The sequence below is a fragment of the Coturnix japonica genome, chromosome 3, assembly GCF_001577835.2.
Source record: "Coturnix japonica isolate 7356 chromosome 3, Coturnix japonica 2.1, whole genome shotgun sequence".
Taxonomy (NCBI): Eukaryota; Metazoa; Chordata; class Aves; order Galliformes; family Phasianidae; genus Coturnix; species Coturnix japonica.
The window spans coordinates 93,572,267-93,578,266 of record NC_029518.1 but is presented as its reverse complement, the minus strand read 5'-3'; the positions used below and the strand labels follow the sequence as shown (position 1 = coordinate 93,578,266).

Below are 6,000 nucleotides of genomic sequence, written 5' to 3'. Positions count from 1 at the left end.
GGCTAAACCCCCACTGGAAAGGCAATAGGCAGTGAGATCAGTCCTACCAATTTTACTGGTATTTTATTCTTCTATCTCTGTTATACCTGTAAAACAGTAGAACAGGATAAAGGACAACCAGGAAAGATTAGACAAAATTCTAAAAATAATATGATTAAATGTTAAGTAGGAAAAAGAAAAAAAATCACTTGAAATAAGACTTAAAAACTTTGTGGCAAATGAAATATATTTTCACTGAAGGAAAAGTTTGTATAATCAGATGCATCCTATAGTGAATTTCCACTTTAGTAATGAGCACTGGAACCCAGGCAGAAAAAAAAAATAACATCTAAAGTAAGAATCTAAAAGCTTGTAAATCTGTCTGAATATTTGAAAACATTTGGGAGAAACAAGGTGTTTAACAAGGAAATATGCGGGTTCCTTTTAAGACTTCCTGGCTAATTGCGGTTATTTCTTACTCCCCTGCAGGAAGAGTAGAATTGTTGATTTCACCTTCACTTTTCTTATGTGGAACTAAAAGGTCAACATCCATAAAAGTAAGGAGAATATATCAGAACCAAACTATTTCTGCCTGTAATCGTTTATTAAGGAAAAGATTCATCACATACCTTCCCCAGATGCATAGTAGTAGAGACTAATTTTTGAACTAATCTAATTAAAGTTAATTTTGGGGTAGTGGTACTTCTCTAATTTTTTCTGAGACATACCCATTAGCAGCAGAGTGTTATGTTGTCATAGCAACGGGTAATGACTTCAGAAATAGAATTGAATTATGTCACAATGGCAATTTGAGGACAGCTGTCACTGTGCGAGTTTAGTTAGAAGGGACAGAAAAGCGTGTTGGCTGGGAGGAAACCATGTGAGGATTTCTGCATCACACCTTTAAGCACTTAGAGAGAGTCCATGCCCCTCTGTAAGTGTTTTGATGCTTGGCTGATGTAAAAATGTGTTTTTATTGTGAACGTTTCATCTCTAGTGTTCTGCAGTTTTTCTAAAGTCCTTTTAAATCACTGAGCTTGGTACTTCACTCAGTGCTGTAGCTTCATATCATGACAGATTCAATGGAGAGGTAAGGTTCTTTTTTTCCTACACATGAGCAACTAATAAAGGTTCACTGTTGTCTGTTCACAGACCTCAAGTACAAAAGCATAAACAAGAGACTTAAAAGTACTCCTGTCACATTAAAATTCAGGTTGGCAATGCACTTTATCAGATAGACTGGCCTGTTGAGTGTCTCAGGATGTTGTGTATGAAGAAGCACTCCATCAGCTTTCAGATTAGCATTTACACTGAGCAAGCTGCTTGACCTTAACATTCTCCATTTCGTTTTTTTTGTCTACGTTCCACTGATTCCCCCTGGTCCAGAGAAAAATTATCTCAGATCAAGATAAAAAGATTTCCTGTTCATTAATTATGCACTATTAACTTAAAAAGAATAATAATAATAATTTTTTAAAAAGTGCTTGTGACTTAGATGTCACATATCTGGCCAGACTGTGACACTTATATTCACAGCATGGCATAAGTCCTGTAAATATGATTCAGAGCAGTTTACAGACAACAGGACATCAGATGGTAAAGACAGTTCCCAAAACAACTCTTAGTGCTAACGCAGGAAAAGCAAGTGAAAGAAAGAATCCAGGTACTGTAAAAGGCCTTCCTGTGAAGGAAACTTCCTCTGGCTGATGCAGGTAACAGATAATAATATAAAGATCAACATACAGAGGAAAAAGCAAATGGCCTTAAAAAAAAAAAAAAAAAAAAAAAAAAAAAAAAGAAAGAAAGAAAAGGTAGGATTAGATATTTCCAAAGAAATAATACTAACTGTGAAATATAAATTAGAAACATGTTTTATACAGAGACATAAATCTTTTCAAAAGTAAAAAAAAAAACAACCATTTGATGAACAGAGAAGACCATAAATTTTGATAATGGAGTTATGACTGATGTTACCTTAGAAGACGTGATTTCCTCACAAAATTTATCTAGTGGTTGAAGTTTTCATATTGCAGTTGTATGTGTATTCCCTACTGTTTAATAAGGGCTGAGGTCATACTGCAGACAGCAGTGTTCTCTTTCAAAACAGACCAAGCTGTCTGTTTTCACAACGTCTAGGAACAGAATGTCTTTGAAATAGCTCTGTCTATGTCAAAGTTCATTGAACTCGGTGAACAAAGTTAAAACTATGGACAAGCAAAGCGGAGAGCTGGACAGATCTATGGTATGATCATTTAAATATTATTTGTCTAAAAAAATCTTACTTGGAAAACAAAACAGAACAAATGAAAACAAACAAACAAACAAATCAAGTAGCTTGCTGGAGACATAAAGAAACAGTGAATGCACATCCAGACAAAGAATACGAAACAATGAACACTTCTGGCTTAATTCTAAGCAAATGTCATAAATTCAAACTTTATTTCTTCTCAGAAAGCAAAAGGCTGGTATAGTAACATGCTGAATTTGTTGACTTTGCAGAATAGATGTCAGAAATACTACTTGGGAACACATGCTTAAACTGAGTTTGGTAGGAAGAGATGAACAAATAATTTCTCTTTGGTTGACAGAAATCTATTCTCAATTCAGTTTTCTGCCACTTTTGCAGACACTTCTCTGTTCACCTGCCTTTTCTAACAACTATGATGTGAGTGAGAAGTTTTAGCAAGAGGGATTTCATGTTTGCAACTTGACTGGATAGATGATGACTTTCCTAGTAGGCCACTGATACTGAGGAGGCAGCAGCATGAAAGCACTTGTAGATGATGATATAACAGGTTTCTGCGGTTTGGCATTCATATATCTAGGCTTCTCCAAAAGTAATCCCTCCTATTTATTTCCATGGAAAACACAACAGACACATAGAACACAATAATGCAATTTGATAAAGCAAATTCTCAGCCACAAAACACTGCTTTACAGCACAGTCACTGCCATTAGCTGAGCATTTTCTCCAGTAATGAACAAGAGCCTGCATGCTGGGCCTGAAAAACCTGTGCCAGGAGAGGTGAACCATGGTTACTGTTGCCACTGCTGGAACACACCACCCATCATCTCACTGTATTCAGATCCACTGTTTGGTCTCCATAATGATTCAGCAAGTGTCAATGAATGTCAATGGATGCAAGTTTTTGTGCAAGGAGGAATTCAGTGACACATCCTTCCTTCATATGTGCTTTCATGTCAAATGTCATTTTGTCAGACTGCCCCTCTGCTGCCATCTGCCACGTGACAACAAAATGGAATACAGGTGTGATGGTTTAACCTCTACTGCCGTACCACCACCATCTGCCACTGACATTGTGGGACAATATAATAAAATAGGAAGCATTACTTTCAGAGTGGTACTTGTACAATGCCTCCTACTTCCTAACTGCGACACATGACTGAGAGATTCTGAATGAAGCAAAACAAACTAGAGGAAATGCACATATGGTGGTATTTTCTTTGTTGGAAAATAAATAAATAAATAAATCTGAATCTTTAAAATGCTTGTAAATGAAAGTTTATAGGAATTATTCTGAATGTGCTGTTTAAATTGGTTTTGAACCTGTTTAACCTCACTTCAATTACAGGAAACCCAGACTCAAAACTATGTATTTTCCATGATTATACAGTGTTCTTTTCTTTAATGATTGCACATGAACAGTATTCAAAACTCCACATTATAGCTCATCTTCATTTCTGATTTCAGAAGTTTCACAGATCGAACCTGGACTGAATTGAGTATGGATACGCGGAATGGCTACGAATACCTCCAATTACACCGTAAGTTTTGTGAAATAATTACATATTTCTATATATATCTATCGTTGTTGAAAGTTTATCTGTTAATACTTGAGAAGTGCATCAAGTACAATTCATTTTTCTCAGTTACGACAACCACACTGTTTAGATCACTTATAAAGTATTTGTCTGTAGGCAGCTGTCAAAGTGAACAGCGTAATAAGTCCTGACAAAATAAAGTTATACAGAAACATGTAGTTCATTGAGCCCAACTATCTCATTTCAAATATCATGGCTTTAAACAAGTCTTGTCTGACTCCAGGGCACCTGTTCAGTGGAAATGACAGTATCAAAAGTTTAATGACTAGAATTATTTGGGAAACTGACAGAAACACCAATTACCCTAAGCAGCTACAATATCCAAGACCTACCATTATGTATTTAGTGAGAACAAATGGTTTTGATCCAATCTAGACAGAAAATTGAAAACATCAAATTACTTGAAATTTCCTACAACTTAAAAGCTCTGCTTGTTAGTAAGTTCTGCACGGAGGCTTTAACTCATTCTATTTCCAGGTCTCCTTACTATTTAGCATTCCTGAGAGCACTCCTCAGTGTATTCATGCTGGGGTGTCCAGTAGAGCCTGTGATCTTAGCTTTCTTCTGTAATAATCACTGCATCAAGGTAGATTGTCCTTCCTTCAAACTGACTTTATACTTCCTCTCTTCCGGAAGAATATGCTGAATATCACATTGTTCATCCTTCCTGGCTGTAGACCAAGAGTGCTCTGTAAAGGACTGAGAAGAATGGCATTTGTGAATTCTATCACAGATCTGAGCAAAACATCATAGCTAAGTTTTACAGACAGGATTTGTCCCAAATTAATTATTGCATATATGTTTATTCTCCCTCTAAAAAATGGTAGCTGTTGGGTTGGCTAGTACAAGTAGTGAACATATTACTGTCACAAATGATTCAGCTTCACCATCTGAAGAAATGTGAACACAAATTCAAAATTCACTTGTTATCAGAACCATTTGTTCTCAAAGAGCACTGTAAAAATCCAGTCTCTAAAAATGGGTTGAAGAATTCAAGTCTAGACATAGAACATAAACATACACCAGACTGAAAGAAGTATTAGAAATGGGAAATATATTTTACTTTCAAATTCAGATAATGTTATGATAAGAGAAGCCTAAGGCATCTCTGACGTGAATAACATTATGAAATAAAATATGATAAAAAGATGACAACTCCACAAAGCCAATTCATGCCTAGATATCTCATTTTATTATAGACCAATATAAAATTATCACCCAAAATTTGTTCTATTCCTGTTATAGAACAGAATAGATCATCAAGTCATTAGTTGGAGGGGCTTAAGTTAAATGTAACTAAACCATCACTGTCCTGCTTCTCCTATCAAGTTCCAACAATAAGAAATGTTCTTTCAGTGCTAAAGCAATTTTCATCTTTCATTGTTCACACCTACAAATTCTATAATACAAGCAGTAAGGTTATTTATAATGTAAAACTAACATAAAATAGTTTATTTCTAAGACACAAGGGAGCTCAAGTGAAAAAACAAACCTATAGAAAAAATACTGGAGTTGGAGCCTACTCATAAGACAGTGAAAATGAGTTGTCTCATTTTTGTCCCATCTGTACCCATCTGTTGTCTGTCATGTTTTATTTAACATGTTAGATATTTGTAGAGGTAGGACTGCTTCATTATGGATATGCATTTATTTAGCACCAAGTACAATGGGGCTGAAGTCAAAAATGAAATTTTTGAGGCACTGTGGTTTGACTGGTACAAGTATAATAATACAAGGAGAGGTATCATTTATGGAAATGAGGTGAGCTGAGAAGGCAAAAGGAAACTGCATAATTGAAAAGTGCCGTGGAAGGATGGATTTTACAATTACTGGTTAATGAGTTTCATCAATTAGCGGCCTCCACTCAGGTTACATCCACAAAACAACCCAAGTAAAAATGTAGCTAGAAAAATAGAGAAAATACAGGTCTGTGTTTTTAAAAATTTTTCAGTTATAATCTATAAAAAGATTAACAAATGTAAATGGGCTTGGCAGAACTCAAAAGAAAAGAAAGAGACATTAAAAAATTATACTACTAGTCTTAGTAAGATTGTTGAAAATAATTGAAATCTTTCTTCAAGAATAAAAATGATGAGAGGAAAAATAAGCATTCAGAACTGCAGATTTTCAGCAGCCCATGTAAGGACTGTATCATAGCATGATGTTCAAGTAAATTAT

The 6,000-nt window shown here is 35.2% G+C and overlaps 1 long non-coding RNA gene across 4 annotated transcripts in view; it reads left to right on the top strand.

The window, feature by feature from the left end:
- The first annotated feature begins 331 nt into the window (after nucleotides 1–331).
- LOC107312239 overlaps nucleotides 332–6,000 on the top strand; it is a 46,266-nt gene continuing 40,597 nt past the window's right edge. For 2 of the 4 annotated variants that reach the window (XR_001554448.2, XR_001554449.2), the window contains exons 1-2: nucleotides 377–913; nucleotides 3,692–3,765. This is a non-coding gene — a long non-coding RNA (uncharacterized LOC107312239). Of the gene's footprint in view, nucleotides 914–3,691; nucleotides 3,766–6,000 lie in introns of all 4 variants that reach the window. The other 2 variants (XR_001554447.2, XR_001554446.2) reach the window with 2 other exon arrangements.